The sequence below is a fragment of the Ptychodera flava genome, chromosome 8 (assembly GCF_041260155.1).
Source record: "Ptychodera flava strain L36383 chromosome 8, AS_Pfla_20210202, whole genome shotgun sequence".
NCBI lineage: Eukaryota > Metazoa > Hemichordata > Enteropneusta > Ptychoderidae > Ptychodera > Ptychodera flava.
Window position 1 is genome coordinate 34,828,805 of NC_091935.1, and position 18,031 is coordinate 34,846,835.

An 18,031-nucleotide genomic window follows, 5' to 3' on the forward strand; every position below is an offset into this window, starting at 1 on the left:
TTAATGTAACAACAATCTTTTTTGCATAATACAGTCGCTCGTAAGTTTCCTGTGTTGTTTAGCATTATGTTATCTCGTTAGGTTAGAGTTTCCAACGGAAGAGACTTTATTTGGGGTTAGACTTAACTACATATTACTTCTGCAGTATGGTTTTTATACGTAGGTGAAAAGGTCGCATTTACTAATGCTATCGCATATTCAAGAGATTAGAAACATTGAAATGGTCTGACTCTGCTCTGTAGGGTTAATCTTTAACAGCTTTTCATGCGAATGCTTAACATACAGTGGTTACATGCATTATCGCATTCAAGCCAATCTATCAATTCAAAATGACAAAGTGCAGATACAGCTTTCCTGTAATACTTTGCTTAACCCATGTTGTGGTCGTCTTGTCAGGATTATCAGGTAAATATCATATCTTTAATGCTCTACAGTACGTGCAAGTTATTGAAGCATTCCGTCCGTTCAATCAAGGACAATGAGTGGACATTCAGGCAGAAAGGGGCCACTGACAAATTTTAAGCAAAATAATATTTTCCACGTTGCTAAGCATGCATGACTCATTGTATATCCGCACAGAAAATTCGGTTTTCTTGTCTTTTGAAAACAAGGAAACTACATTTTCTCCACATTATTAACCCTGTGTATTGAGACCATTTTCCAATCTTTGTAAACTGGAAGTGATTAACAACATAAGCTGATTTTAAAATTGAAAATTAAGCTACGCACTAGCTTGTCAGTCACTAGCTTGTCAGTTGTGAACGACCTCGTCCTCTTCCTGTCTAAACTTTGTAAATTCATGACATTGCATCAATGGACAACGTTGCTTTCCCTTATAGTAAAAGCTCAGTCACAAAGCGCAATAGATATAACATGTTCAAACCTTGTCAACACCTACAAATCACAATATTTAAAGTATGAAGTACACTATTATCAATCAGCAACGCCAGTCATTTTAACTTCCGTTTCGAAAAATTACATTTCTATTCTACATGTTCCCATGTCCATTTCTAGATAATAGATTGGGCTCTTCCGGCCCGTGCATGGCGTAGGTACAATATATATAGGCAATGCATGTAATTGTAAATAGCAACACTATGTGAGATATGGTGTCCTGGTCACTGGGTTTTGATGAATGTCGCCAGGTACCCTCAGTGCTAACAGAAATTTGGCTTGGGCTGTGGATAAACGTGCCTGTGTTGTACAATTTGCACTTTCTCAAGATCTTTACTTAAGTTCTGTAACTTGACTTTAAGTTCATTTTTGTCTCATTTAACAATTATTCGATTATTCGAGGGATTGATCGATTGATTTATATCACAAATACACAATCGAAGGTGTAATTTTCTGCAATACTGTTGCGTATAAAAAGCTCACCATGTTCGATGTCTATGATGATGATGATGATGATGATGATGATGATGATGATGATGATGATTTAAAGAAGTGTAGCATAGTATTTTGGTAGGGAAGTTCAGACACTGGAGTCTCCCAGCCTTGAGAAAGTAAAATATTCTCAAAATTATCAAAAATTAATCATATCATGGGCTTTTACTTGCATGATGAAAAGATGATCAAAAGATTGGGAGAAATATCAAATGTTCCATCTATGTATATGGATAAACTTGATATCTTTATCGAATATGAATACAGCAACAGGGTACAATAACCTGGGTGTAGTGTCTATACTGCTCAAACTGACGAGGTAATTAGTTCACCTTGGATCGTGAACCGCCGGAAAGGTTACCAAGCAAAGTTGTAGGTTTTTATCAGTCAATGCGTTGCGCACCTTTTTAAACAGTGTCACAGACAACATGATTCGATAACTATTAGAATGTTGCTGGTGTTGTACAATTTGCTGGTAATCACTCAGACGGTGCTACTTTTCACAAGACACTTACATTAATAAATATAAAAGTCGGGCACTCATTGGATTCACTATCAACTCGGGCCTTGCACATAGTAGTTTGAAAAACTAGAGTACTATTGTTGTATATATGCTAGATCAAGGAAGTGGGCGGCTCGGAAGTTTAAAGACTAGGACTTAATTTTTGCTGAAAATTTCCTTATTGAAATTTTCGACTATTCTCTTCCGAAGTCAAGAACAGATCAGGTGTCACCGTGCAAAGTTTAGTACTAGAAAAAATTACCTATTATTTACCGATATTTGAACTTCTAAATTGACACCATCCCTGTGTTACCTCTATAAAGAAAATACAATTTTCGATTTTCGAAAAATTAACGTGGTTAAATGTTTCTTACTGAAAGAGCTATAGAATGAGTCCCCTGTACTGAGATAAGAAAAGAGTTGTAAAATTTGAGAGTCCAAATATCTGTCCCCGAGGCGCATACTACCTAAGTAAGTAATTGCGCTATTAAAATTTGTCTTCCATCCTCTGAACATGGATTTGTTCTTTGATAAACCGCCAAGCTAACAACACATCTAGAGCCCGAACGATTTATGTAACTTTTGACAATATTTTACGGCTGAGTGCTGCATATATCAGTTGCATTTTCTAGATCTGATATGCAGCGTTTCGGGATTCCCAGTACTAAGGTTATTAACATTCATCAACTTGATTACTGTATCCGGATACGGCGCGCCAAATGTTTCAAAAATATTATCGTCATAGAGTAAAAATAAACTGTCAAATTTTCTTTCTAAAAAAAGTCTTAAACGTGTATGAATAATAAAGAAAAAAGTTCTTTCGTCCATATCATTGCAATTTATTTATTAATGTACCTTTTCATAAAAATAGATTCATTTGAAAATACGTGTCATTTATTTGAATGTGTCTGTGCAGATAAAGATGACGTCCAACCGTCTTTCTTGATTAAAATAAAAATTCGATGGAATTACGGAAGAAAAGAAACGAGAAAAGTATTATTGCAAAAAAGGGCAGAATATTATGTAATGCTTAATTGTAAAATATTCTTTAAACCGTAATGAGAAGATAAACTTTTCAAAAATTTGGAAATACCACACTCCCATACTTATTGACGTACACATACACGTGTATTTGAAATAACGATGCAATGAATGCTGATTACAAGGGAAAAAAAGAAAAAAAAATTCAAGCACACACACAAAAAATATTGAAATGATTAAAAACAAAACCACAAATAGTACTTACACTACTACCAAAAAACAAAACGAACCACCATCAGGTCTGACTAAAAAAAGAAAGAGAATCACAATTGAAAAGTCGACCGAGATCGCGCCGTCGTTCAGGCTGTAAAGAAACCAAAACGAGGTCAGCTTGGAAAAAAAAAAAACCAAAGCGAGGTTACAAAAAAAAAAAAGAGGTTACCAAAAAAAAAACTCAGTAGAAAAAAAAGACGCCCGTTCGAGAAAAGAAAACAGAGTGGGACACCCCGCAGAAAAAGCCCAACATGAAAATTGAATCATTGTCAACGTCATGATTGTTACAGTTTAATGCCAGAGGGTTTTGGATTATCACACTCGGATGTTGGACAAGATATTTGGGGTATTTCAGCGATAACTCTCATCTTCTAGTCTTCAATATCATCTCATGGACGTCCAAGTTACCGACACGTCCCATTGTATATTAAACAGTTACCAGTTTTGGTTAAAAGTGGACAAAAAACTCGTGGTGGTTCGTCGGCTGCCAGCGGTCCCCTCGCTCCAATGTACAGTCGAGATGGTAAGCCAGCGGCCGGCGGTCCCGTCGCTAGTACAGTAGGCCTACACGCCGGCAACCAGCGATCCCCTCGCTGTAAAGTGTAGGGCCGCCTCTCCCAAACCATAGACAGTCTGTGCCCAAACCCCAACAAAACGATGGCTAGCCACTAGCCCACGGTTACGTGTGGTTCGATACACAGCGGCCGCCGTGTGGGTATGCATAGTAAAATTGCATACCACGCAGCGCCAAGCGGCCTAGTTCTGCATGGCAGGGCTTTGTGTTACCGGCGTGACACGGCCTCCCGTATAACGCCGGTAACACCACAGCCCTGCCATGCAGAGCTAGCAGCGGCGGTATATATCGAACCACACACGTATCCCGTGGGTTTAGCCTCTAAAAGGAGTGTGGCAAAGGCAAAAATACTCGGGCTGAAACACTCCGTTTAAATTCGATGCAACGTTTTCACTAGTACATGTAGAACGCGAACGCGCCCGACTTGACAAACACTGATCAAGCAGCTGCTATTTCTCTGTATACTGTAGCTCTGGGGGGCAGGGCTAGGCTGTGAGTTACCGGCGTTATACGGCCAGGCCGTATAACGCCAGTAACTCTCAGCCCTGCCACCCACAGCTATGTATAGGCTACTGCACAAATATTGTAGCTCCATATATTGGACTGTGTGGATATAAAGATTTCTGCAATGGGATCGACATGTCGTGTATGTGCCGGTCTACCTCGAGTATAGTGAGAGTGTCTGGCGTTGCGAAGACAGGACACTCTCGCCATACTCGTAGTCGTAAGGCTTGTACAGTTGCGTTGCTCGTCTTGTCGAACACGGAAAACGATGGACGTTCTCTCAACAAGCGGCAGATTTCTTCAAAACTATTCATTTTATCATGATTTGGGTGATCTTTGAGGATAGACGAGGAATTACCAAACAACGAGGTGGTTTATTATCATGGTATTTGGACGCGATGTATCGTACCACACGTATAAAACTGTGTAGAAATGTAGACCAAACGGCGATAACAGTGCGGCTCGGTGGAAGGCCTGCGGTGGGCTCCCATGCCATACCACGCCTAAGGCATCGATATGTTCGCAGTGTTGCTATGAAGGGTCATGGGTTGTACGTCTTGCTCGTGATCTGACCTGCGGACTGCCTGAAATTGGCTCAGTTAACTTGACTCTCTGGAACTATTCACTGTTAACTTGGACGTTCTTTAGGTGATATTGCCCACTTCATTTCATCAAGTAGGCCTATGGTTTCAAGTAGAGCAGGGCCCAGCCAAACAGAGCTAGGTTTCAAGATGTCACGTTATCACTGAAATGCTCAATTAATATTTCGTCAAACATTGGAGTATGTGGTGATCGGATTCCCGGCTGTTGGGGATTCATCGATCGAAGGAAACGTGAACCATGAGTTTTTTGAATAAAATAATTGTAATTTCGGGCTTGTTGTTTTTTTCTGTGGCGAGTGCTCGTTTTTTTTCTTTTTTTCTTTTTTTTTTTTTTGCTGTGGCGAGTCCTCATTTGTTTTTTCTTTCCACAGGCCCACGCGTTTTTTTTGTATCTCTGTTCATGGCGTTTTTTATTTTTTTTTGTTTTTTTTTTTATTTTATTTTTTTGTAGATGAGATCCACTTTTGTCTAGAGCCATCACTGCCGAATTTTTTCTCCGATTACCTCTCTTTACTGTCAAAGCGGCTGCTGCTTCATATTATATTTGATTATCTATAATACGTTTATTATGAGACGTAGTGCTTTTTAATTTTCTTAAGTACATAAATAATTTTATGTATGCATGACTTTTTTGTCTGATTCTTTTAAAATGATTTTCTGTATGTGGTTCACATTTTTATTTTTGTACTATTTTTTCCGAGTGGTAGTAGTGATTTTTAGTGATTTTCTTGTGAATTGTGTGGACGTACCACTGTAAAACATATTTTTCTTTTTCTTTTTTGTAAAATCAGCACTCATTGCACCTTTTACGCGAACTATTATACGTGTATGTATGTCAATAAGTATGGATGTTTGACTTTTTCAAATCGTTGAAAATTGTTTATTTCCTAATTACGCTTAAAAGATTTTTTCTCAAGTTAAAATGAAGTATAAAATGACATTTCTGTCTTTTGTTTTTTTATTATACTTTTCTTACTTATTTTCTTCTAATGAGACCGAATTGACAGTTTATTTTGCACTGAATCGATAAATATTTTTGAAACATTTGGCGCGCCGTAGTCCGGATTTGAGGTGGATCATAGAATACAGGGCCGAACTTCAATTTAATTGTCGACAGAAACAATGCACGCCACGCATTCACACGCCCCATTCGTGAACCAAATTCTGGGTATTGCAAACGCTATAGGCCAAGGAAGAGTCGTTTATACTGAAAATTTTAAAAAATTACGGCTACAGTAGCTGTATAAATATTCTCAAGGAATGCCCAGTTGTTCCTTTTGTTGACGTGTGCTATGTAGATTTTACGTTTACGCACAACGAAAAGCAAATTAGTTACATAAATAATTAGAATTATGTTCCCAGCAATCGATTTCGTCAGCATGATCTCTTGTTGATGTTTTCATTTGTCTGTAAGTAAGATTGGGAGCATACCGTGGAATTTACGAACAAGTGCTTGATTTTACTCTTTGCAATGGTCGGCCTTTGCAGTGAAGAAACGGATTTTTCTTTTGACCTCATGTGTTTCCATGGTAAAGAAGCAAGAAGTTAGGGATGATAAGTGTACCTTTTATTTGCTACTTCAAATAGAGTACGATGTCAGAATATCCAAACAGAGAACCCTTCTCTTCCAAAATTCACAATTTTTTTAACTAATAGTAACAGCAGTTCTTTTCGCTTTCCACTAAATTAAAGTAGGCCTGCCAAAGACTTTTTATATTGACATTTCTACATAACTCATATTCATTAAAATTACAGAAAAAAGTGGAAACTTAGTATTTTTGTTTCTTCAGGTGCGGGATATGTGTAGATATTTTATTAAATATATAACGTTTATTTCAAAACTTTACTGCCGATAGGGAACGATCCAATAAATGATATGCATTGATACATCAAAAATAGTCCTCTTCGCATAACTGCGTAAGAGGCTAGACCTAAAAAATTCTTCAACTTGAGTACAAAGAGTTTCATCAACAGTGGTCTTCTTATTTTGCTTAGAAATAGAAATGATTACATCAAAAGTGTACATAAGATGCATCTGCGGACAAACATGAAGGAGCGAAATATGATTCATGAACAAATCTGAAATACCTGTTTTTTCATATATCATATATATATATATATATATATATATATATATATATATATATATATATATATATATATATATATATATTACTACTTTTGAATATATATATATATATATATATATATATATATATATATATATATATACCAAAACTTGTTTGTATCTTCTCAGAGGGGTAAAGTGCTCGATGCAGGGATGCAGAGCAATATTACAATAAATATGAGAACACACCAAGTGTGTTTGGTACCTATTTTATTGTGCGAAATTCGCTTCTGATACGTATTAGTATCAGGTTGGGTTAAACCATTTGGTGATGTGGGTTGGATTAAAATTTGACAAGTAAAATTTGTTTTCGTGTCGGCACTTGGAGACCAACTCGCAACGCTTGTTTAAAAGGCTGTTTTATCTGCATTGATTATGAATAGCTTCTCTGTAAGGCAAAGGTTGCATGTCTTTGACACATTTGAGTAACTGCTTGCTTTTGATAAGAGTGGACCATGATATATTAAATGGTTTGTCCTGAGATTTCAAGTGACAGACATATTTTGACAATTCTGTGCTGTTGGCGTATGCCTTACTTCGGAAAGATTGGACATGATTTGCATAGCGTGTTAAATGTGTTGTCAGTTAGACCGATGTAATGTTTCGCCTCATTGGCATCGCTTGTAACAGTAGCTTTATAGATTACGGATTTAGACTGGCAAGCCCCCTGGAGTGGGCAATTGGTCTTGATGCGGCACTTACATACGTCAGTGAGTTTTCTATCATTGCGCTGGGTGACCCGTTTGTTGTGTGATTTTATAATACTGCCCATGTTCTGCATGCAGCTGTAGCTTAATTTGAGTGTATTTCTGTTAAGAACTTTATGTAATTTACAATCCTTAGGGAATTGTTTCTCAAGGAGACGGACAAACGAGTTTTTTAGTATCGTGTCACACAATTCCATCTTTGTAAAGTGTACTTTAACTCAACTTCATCTCTGTAAATCCCGTTTTCAGTATACACCTGACAAAGCTCTAAGTTTAGAGCTATCTATCTATCTATCTATTTATCATATCTATCTGTCTATCTTAATATATATATATTATATATATATATATATATATATATATATATATATATATATATATATATATAAACCGGTATATATTATTTTAAGTCAATACTTTTGTGCAGTTGTGTATAGAAGACTATTTCTTACATTCTCAATTAAAAAAATATTCTCTCTAAGCATTAAACTTAATAATGCAGACAAGTGTCGTTGTTAAATACTTGTTGAAAGAAGTCTTGCTAATGCCATAATTAAAGTGTAGGTCACAAGTAATACCAGTGAAAATGGTTCACTTCTGTTGTGCAGACTCCAGTCAGCGTATGTAGAACTGACGATAAATTCGCTCATGAATTTACAATGAATTAAAAGATCGATATATAATAACTTTATCTGCTATTTCATTGTTCCTAAGTTGAGATTTGTGACATTGTTGAAGATGAAAGCAAACGGATAAACTGTAACGATGCTGGTGGCGGGGAACCTACTTGTGAAAGCGTTAAGTGCTGTTTTGACAATACATTTAAAGATTTACCATGGTGCAGTTTTCCCAGTAAGTATACTGAACAATTAGTACCACTAAATCATTTCATTTAAATGCCAACTCTTTCTTGTCGCAATGAATCAGATACACTTTAATGTAAACCTGTCATTCGTCATGCTAATCGACATGGTACAATACTTCCTGCTTGTTAGTAATGTTACTGCGGACGCCAATTTGTTCCGGAGACCAACTTTGATAAGCCCCTATCAGTTTTCCTCACAATTTTCCAATATCCCTAGGAAACCACCAATTTACTTTGGTCAGTGTTAATGATAAACATACACTGCGGCCTGCTATGTTATCTCCATTCGATGTCCTTTCTATTTCCGGTTCCCCTTTCTGGAAGAAACCATTTTGATGCCGAAAGTGGATGTCCAGAAATGAAATAAATCATGCAAATTTAAGACCTGCAATTATATTGTAATAATAATTTCAAACTCGATTTTTTTGGGAACTTGTTTTGCATTGTTACATGCGTCGATACTGTTATCGTGAAGTATCACATGAACTCTCCCGTATCTCCACCTGTGTGACGTACACCAGCACAGATAACATATCCATATTACCTCTGTTGTACGTCATCAACCGGAACTTTTTTCCTGCAATGGTACCGTTCGTACGTGCATGTCGCGACACAGACCGATTTGTCATGATAGATGCCGTGCTCTCATGGCATTTTGACAAAAAGGTTACCCAAAAATCCAGATATGGAAACATAGAAGGCATGCCCAACGAAATTTCGAGTCGCTAAAGCTTTAGCTATTCCCAAGAATCGAATGAGAATACCGTCGATCGTTTGGCTCAGTAACGTCACGGCTCCAGTCAAGGCTCAATATGGACGTCGTCGTACCTGGTGATCGCCAAGCGACGTCGTAGGCCTACCTGGCGATCCAGGTTGGCGATAAACCCGAAAGATACGCCTAAACGAAAGTTCAACTTAACAAATGAATACCGTAAAAACTTCGGGGAAAGCGACATAGAAGGCACAAGTATCGACGAACAACGATAAATTTCCTTCATCACACAAATCATTCCGCTGTTTTTCGATCGGGGTAGTGAAGACATAAGCTGTCGACCTGTAGCCTTACTGTAGAATCCGATGCATTTCGAAAGTTGACTCGGACAACACACACACAACAGAGCAGAGTTGCCGTCAAGTAGCAAAATGGGAAGTACCTACGGGCGATATATGTATCACAGCAAATATCAAAGTCCGTATGACGAAAACATCGACGACTGAGATGGCCATCGGCGGAGACCGGTGACGGCAGTGCCCACTACAAGCGTACACTCTGTGTGTCATCGATCTGAAACTTTCGGGCTCGCCAAGGCTGTAAACTTGTGATATTTTAAAAGCCACAGCATCTCTAAGATGATAGCTACTGTTTCGATCGTGACGTTGCATTCACTTTATAAATATAATTGTAAATATTCTAAATAACTCAAAATACTATCGTTATCCGTCACTAGCGCGGTGAAAGCTATGTACGCCGATAGCAGACTTGCCTTGGCATCGGTCCAGCGCGAGACAATGATAGACACGCGCACGTGACCGAATCCGTATGTCTGATGGTGGAGATACAATTCCATGTATCAAATTTTTAGCTTGATGGGATTTATGAATGAAAGTATACCTGTAAACATTTGCACATCTCCTGGGTGACGGACCGCTTTACTCATTTAAATGTAAGTAATCCGCGTATAAAACACAAAATCGCAATAAAAATCATGCAATTTGTTACAATAATTTTGATCAATCCACATCAAAGAAAGATAAGAAAACGTTCATGTGATAAATATATAATCCCATGGAATTTTTCTCTGTTTGACGTCATCGTATACGAGTGTTTTCCGCGGAGCCGCACAACTCGCGAAAAACACGCGTGTACGATGACGTCAAACAGAGAAAAAATACTATTGGATTATCTATTTCCCGTACGCAGTCATGTCACATGACATACTTTACCCAAACTTGAATAGTAAATTCCATGAGCTTGCAAAGTAAACAAATGTCAGTGTAAGAGCACATGGAGAGGCAATGGCAAAGTTTCAAGTTCAAGTTGAGTTCCACGGTAAAATTAGAAACATCCACACGGAATGACTGAAATACAGAAGGTTCGTATATCTAGTGAAAGACATGTCGTTGTACTGAGCGAGGCCCTGATTTGACTCTCTACCAGAGAACCGGTGAACTTCTACTCGTGGAAATCCCCCGGTTCTCCGGTATTTCATTTTGACATCGTTCACAGTGCTGAGCATGCGGTGCATTTCTGCGGCGATACTGGTTAGGAAATGCCTGTCAACCATTTTTTGCTCACGTGTTTACACATGTGAGCATATGTCGCAGCGATGTCTGTCTGTCTGTCTGTCTGTCTGTGTCTGTCTGTGTGTCCGTCTGTCTGTCTGTCTGTCTGTCTGTCTGTCTGTTGGTCCGATATCTCAAAAACGGCTCAGTCAGATCAGAATCAAATCTGGTACATATATTCAGTAGCAAATGGCAAGAACTGATTAGTTTTGGTGGGTGTGGCTTTCATACTTGTTACTCATTTGCATAATTAATGATTTTAGAAAAAAGGATATACATTAAAAACGACTACACACAATTTGTTGAGATTTGCTACAAATGTTGATCACACCAAGATATATCAGCAGTGGGAACCATTAAGGGGTTACACAAAAGATAGCTGCTAATTTGCATATTTAATGAACTTTCCTAATTAGGGATATATGTCTGATTTGACTCGATCAAAATTGACCAAACTTTGTTTGTATATTAAAGATACTATTATTTAACATTATTGAAAGTCATTTAAGTGTTTTAACTTTAGCCAATTCCTAATTTGCACATTTAATGAACTTTGCTAATTAGGGATATATATTTGAATTGACTGGACCGACGTTGATGAAACTTGCTACATGTATTTGGAACTACTATGATACAACATTGTTGAAAGTCTTTAAGCATTTTTACTTCAGCCAATTCCGAATTTGCATATTTAATGAACTTTCCCAATTAGGGATATATATCTGAATTAACTTGATTGTAGTTGTTGAAACTTGCTATATACATCAAAGATATTGTGATATAACATTATTGAAAGTCAAAAGACATTTTTACTTCAGCCAATTCCAATTTGCATATTAAATGAATTTTTAAAATAAAGGATATTTATCTAAATTGACTGATCAAAATTTATGAAACTTGTTATGTACATTAAAGACACTATAATACAATATTATTGAAAGTCATTTTCTCTTCAGCAAATTCCTAATTTGCATATTTAATGAACTTTCCTAATTAGAGATATATATCTGAATTGACTTGACCAAAGTTGACAAAACTTGCTACATATATTGCAGATACCATGATACAACATTATTGACAATCATTAAGCATTTTTACTTAAGTAAATTCCTAATTTACATATTTAATGAACTTTGCTTCTTAGGGATATATACTGGGATTCACTTGATCAAAGTTGGCAAATCATGCTATGTACATTGATGATTATATCTGATTAAACAATATCGAAAGTCATTTCACATTTTAATGTCAGCTAATTTATAATTTACATATCTAATGAGCTTTCACAGCTCGGCATATATGGCTTGAAGGACTTGGCCAACGGTAATTACACTTGCTATATAAAATGGTGATACAATGACAGCAGTCAAAGAACTTTAATATTTTCATTTCAGCTAATTACATATTTGTATACTTCATGACCTTTTAGAATTAATCAGTGGTGAATATTGTTCATTATGTTGATCATAATACTTTAAATGAAGTTGCAAATATGTGGCAAAGGTTCAAATTTACACATAACTGCAATATATAATGAAACACGTGAGCATCAGTTCATATCTGGTTCAATGATGCTCTTTCTCGCCTGTAAATCCATTGTAAGATAAATCGACGTCGACAGAGAAAAAATATTCTCACGATTTTATGAACTGGCATGCCTTAATTACATCAAGGTCTCTCTATACAGGCCCTAATACAGTGATACTGATCGACAACGATAGATAAAAAGAGCAAAACTCAGCCAAGATTTCCAAGCTTAACTGACACAGTGTTTTATATCGCTGTTTCATATCAAACTGATTACACAATGTCTGGATACAGAAATGGCATTTTGGTGAAATTTCAGCATCAAAAAATCCCAAGACTTGACATGAGGACGTCATGTATGCTGCCGATCAACAGCATAGTGCACCACTGAACTGGCATGCATTGACTCATGGACTGTAGAGTGTAGAGAAACTGTCTATGATTGACTGCACTGAAAAGCAGTCTGCACAAAGAGTCCTCAGTCTCCGATGATGATGATGATGATTAAACATTTAAAAATGAAAACAAATAAAAATATTTATATCCCTGCATTTTAACTAAACCACTTCTGGTCATTTTGCTCTGTTTGTGGGAGATAAACAATCACCAAGACAATGAAGAGCTGGAGTGAAAGGCCAAGTATCCTTGACGTTTTAATGAAATGTGAAAAAACAGGAAAACATGAAAAATTCCTCGCCAGTTTCCTGGAATTGAGAGAAAACTACAGAACAGCCCCAAACAAAGGAGGGCAAAGGTCAAAGGTCAACTGGCGAGGAAAAATTTACACAACAGTAAAACACTGGAGAAAAGGCACATATTAATCTACCACAAAGGTGTGGGCCTCAAAAACGCCAACACCAACCTATGACTAGCAATGGAGGTAGGTGGGGTGGAGGCCGGAGGATAAAATTGTTGGAAAAACCAAACTGCCAGCTGCTTGTTTGGCGGTGTGATCCAAAAGAGGCAGAGCAATGTTGTGACCCCCCTCTAAGGCACTAATGAAAGGAGCTCTATTCGCCGTAGAGGGCGGTCTACACCTGAAATTATGAAATCTACAACTGCATGTATATAAATCCGATTATCTGTCTATAATCGTTGTTTTATATCCCTGCATTTTAACTAAACCACTTCTGGTCATTTTGCTCTGTTTGTGGGAGATAAACAATCACCAAGACAATGAAGAGCTGGAGTGAAAGGCCAAGTATCCTTGACGTTTTAATGAAATGTGAAAAAACAGGAAAACATGAAAAATTCCTCGCCAGTTTCCTGGAATTGAGAGAAAACTACAGAACAGCCCCAAACAAAGGAGGGCAAAGGTCAAAGGTCAACTGGCGAGGAAAAATTTTACACAACAGTAAAACACTGGAGAAAAGGCACATATTAATCTACCACAAAGGTGTGGGCCTCAAAAACGCCACAAGCCACATGTGTGGCCGCCCCACCCAAAATGACCAGAAGCGAAGGTAAAACCTGGTGGAATTACAAAACAAGTTAACGCAATTCAAGAAAGTTAACTATTTTGGTTAACAACAATGCTAAAAATCAAAGAATGGCGGGCTCTCACCTGGTTTTTGTAGAAATGAGGAAATGATCACAACCAGGAATGGCACCCATATATAGCGGCCCCTGCCTGGCCTATATATGAGTGCAGAGCACCATTTTTTTTTATTTTTCTGTTCCAAAAGCTACCAAGCTGCTGGTTGCCTGATATACCTCTTAAATGCATCAGAGTTCCACCTGCCTAGCACACGGATCTGTGCGTCAGACAAACCATCTGCGGCAGCTTGCGTGGCTGCCCCTATTCGAAAACTGTGTCCCTTGAACCTGCTTACATCAAAACCGCAAAAAACGAAACAACGCCTAAGCTGTTCTGTGAAATCACATCGTCCAATGCCTAACGCCCCTGGCAAGCAGAAAAGCGGGCCAGGCTCCTCTCCCCTCAAACGGCAAAAATCCAACATAGCCTGTACAGGGCAAAGGTCAGCCACATCAATCTTTTGAAATGAAATAACAAATGCTGTGCCTGGTCTGCTATGCTTAAAATTGGAAAGAGTTAATGTCATTGACTGAGGTCGACCTGAGGTTCCCTTAAACTGCAACTGATTGAACCGAATGACACCACCCACGTCATGTTTACTCTTAGTGGTGATTTCCCCAATCCTGAGGAATCCATAGAAGGCTGTTAGAAACATTGTTCTGAATAAACAACGCTGATAAGCTGATGTAATAACAACTGGGATGGCCTTAACTAGACAATGCAAAATATCCCGTGTGATAGGGAGACGAGTATCCAGTTTATGCTCTAACTTGCGATATGAATGAACCAGTTTGTGTACCAAATAAGAACTGGTTGGGTCTGAAAAACCTGCAAGTTTATGAACATAGCTTATGGCTGACAAGTAAGTTGACACAGTGGATGGGGCAAGGTGCTGTCTGGAAAGGTAACCAATAAACAATGCAATAGCTGTGTCTGATAGTGGTAGCGATGGACAATGCACCCCAAATTGGCTGCCCGTGAACTGTATAAAAACCCTCCATGCACGTTGGTATGTTTTCCTCGATGAACTGTTAAGGGCTTGCAGCAGAAGCCTGCTCACTTCCACCTCCAATTGATTGGTAGAAACTGTGAGGGGATTGGAGTTGGGTTGGTATCCATGCCCTGAGCCACAGATTTGAACTGGCCCACCTGCAGACGAGAAAGAAAGTCGGCCAAGGTGTTATACCTGCCAGGGATATGTTTTGCTCTAAAAAGAATGTTGCACCGGAGGCTTATGAGCACAATCCGACGAACCAAGATCATTAGGTCCTTGTCCTTTGCAGTTTGCTTATTCAGGACTGACACAAGGGCCTCATTATCAGTGTAGAACAATACCCGCTTGTTACTGAGATTGTGCCCCCAAATTTCCAGGGCAAGCATTATTGGGAATAACTCCAGGACCGCAATGTTCAAACTTTTCCAGCTAGTTGGCCACTCCCCAAAAAACCAATGAGAACCGAAAATGCCACCATAACCTAGTGAACCAGCTGCATCCGTGAATAAACAGAGGGAGTCAGACGAATGCCACATGTCATCCATGAAAAAAGTCTTCCCATTATAAAGATCCAAAAACTGCTTCCACACCTTAAGATCTGCTTTGACTTCTTTGGTCAACCGGATGAAGAAATTTGACTTCCTGACCCCTTTTGTGAGATCAATTAACCTACGCAAAAATGCCCGACCTGGAACAACCACCATGCAGGCAAAATTTAAGGTCCCCACTAGGGACTGGATTTCCTTTAGCCTTACCTTTTTCCTTACTAAGAAAGAATCAATCAAGTTGCGACAACGCAACAATTTATCCTCTGGGAGCCGAGATTCACCTTTTACTGTATCTAACTCAATACCTGCAAACACCAAGGAAGTACTGGGCCCCATTGTCTTTTCCTGTGCAATTGGAACTCCCAGCTCAGCACACAAATCCAAAAATGCTTGTAAATCTGATAAACAGCGTTCTTCATATCTGGCCAGAAAAAGAAAATCATCCAGAATGTGTATAGTTGCCTCAACACCAGCAACCGTAAGCAAAATCCACTCTAAAGCAGTACTAAAATGTTCAAATATGCGACATGACGTCGCGCAACCCATAGGGAGACATCTGTCATAAAAGAAACACTCATCCCACTTGAAACCTAACAAGCAATGGTCATGTGGAGCAACTGGTATAATTCTAAATGCTGACTTAATGTCAGTTTTAGCCAGATCTCTGATGATCTTAACTGCATCATCGATATTGGCATACTGCACAGTTGCCAACTCAGCTGGAATGCCGTCATTTACTGATGACCCCGGTGGAAATGATAAGTGATGGATTAAGCGAAACTTATTTGGTTGTTTCTTGGGAACAACTCCCAAGGGAGAAATGCGTAAATTGTGAAATGGAGGGGTGTGAAATGGACCTGCCACCCTGCCAGCCTGAACCTCAGAGTGAAGCATAGCCCTTACAACTTCGGGATTATCTAGTGCAGACTTTAAGTTGAGGGACGACCCCCCATCCCTTTGTCCCAAATAGTTTAGGGAAAATCCTTGAGCAAAACCATCCAACAAATACCATGCCTTGCCCCTATCATAACCCTGCAGTAACCGACGAAGAACTTCCACCCTTACTGGGGTTACTATGAATGGCCGCAGTGGGCGGTCGGGAAGCAAAGGAACCACGGGAAGCATGGTTAGTGCTTTCTCCTTTCCCTGCACTAGCCTGCTGTCGCATCCCCCCACTGATTTGACTAGTGGAACTGTGGGCGCTACACTTGAAAACTGGGTGGGCTGCTCCACACTTAAAGCATTTGTGGTCGAAACGACACCCAGGGCAGAACTTCCCCCCATGAAAGCGCCAACAGACCCCCTTCGGAAAGGATTGCCCCGAATTGCCAGAAATAGAACTATTAGAAGTGGGGAAGGCCCGACCCGTGGTGAAATTCTTTCCCCCATGTAAAGCTTGTAGCCACAACTCCCAGTGTGTCTGGTCCCATGACAGTTGAGCGGACTGCTTCAGAAAGCGAAATTGCTCATCGTAAAACTTCCATCCGGCCTTTTTGGCTGCCAGATCACGTACTACGTCACCATATTTCAAAAGGCCAGAAATAGCCTCAGGTTTTTTCATAGTATACACTGCCACAAAGATGTTAAATGCTGAAATCCACTGATCAATAGAAGTAATTTTCTTAGCACTTGCAGCAGGTTCAAGACAGAGCTGAGGCCTACCTACGCCATCTGATAAAGAGACGGTGTACTTCCCGTCTCGCAGGGAGGGATTAATAAGCAAAGTGGCAAAATCGATGTAATCACCTGCCCAGATTTTAGACTTGACCTTATCCGATACCCTCGTTGCCAAAGGTACCGATTGGCTAGTGAACTGTGTGGCTGGCTGCAGCTCTGTCCCTGGACCCTGAATGAAAGGTTGTTGTGTAACCTGAAATGCTGGTAAATTATTACCCTGACCTTCTAGTTGCCTAGAAACTTGAACCCCCTGACCCGTAATGTCATTAATAACTGATTGGGCTACAGCTTGGGTTGTAGTAGCTGCAGCTGGGCTTGCGGAGGTGAAAAGGCCGGCATCCTTTAAACCCTGGATGACTGCACGCGATATAGTGTTTGCCAATGCACCAGGATCAGTGCGAGTCCCATAAGTGACACCAGGTGTTGAAGCTGCAGCAACCAGTTGTGCGTCATGTTGACTGGTACCGGGCACTTGTAGGACTTCTTGGATAGGTTCAGCGGCATGTGGAGGATTGACCAATGCTCTTACTGGAACGGCACATGTTGTTGTTGATGAAACCTTGCGTTTAGCTTTAGCTGCTCTGGTTGCTGGTGCTTTACGCTTGGGTGGCATGCTGTTGATAAAGTGAAATATTGACAGCAAGTAAAGTGGACTAAACCCTTGGCCCTATTGGCTAATGATAGCAATAGCCATGCCAGCATAAGGATGACAAATAAAATACAGCTTGCATTGCATAATGAAATGTAACGAATGTAAACCTTTCACCCTGGTAACATTAAAATAAGTGCAAAGAAATTAAAATAACCACTGCATGAATTAAACAATGCACATGGCTTAAAATAAAACAGACCCTTGAAACAGAAGGTACATCCAACCAATAATAATGGTAAACCACTCTCCCCGACAAGGTATGTGAGAGGGTACAAAAAAACAGCACTAGTG

General features: G+C 39.2%; 1 protein-coding gene across 1 annotated transcript in view; it reads left to right on the forward strand.

The window, feature by feature from the left end:
- The first annotated feature begins 321 nt into the window (after window positions 1-321).
- The window catches only part of LOC139139158 (receptor-type tyrosine-protein phosphatase T-like), a 64,090-nt gene continuing 46,380 nt past the window's right edge, over window positions 322-18,031 (forward strand). Inside the window, exons 1-2 of the mRNA XM_070707963.1 lie at window positions 322-405; window positions 8,372-8,509. The gene's annotated coding sequence lies outside the window, so the exon portion shown is untranslated. The remainder of the gene's footprint in view (window positions 406-8,371; window positions 8,510-18,031) is intronic.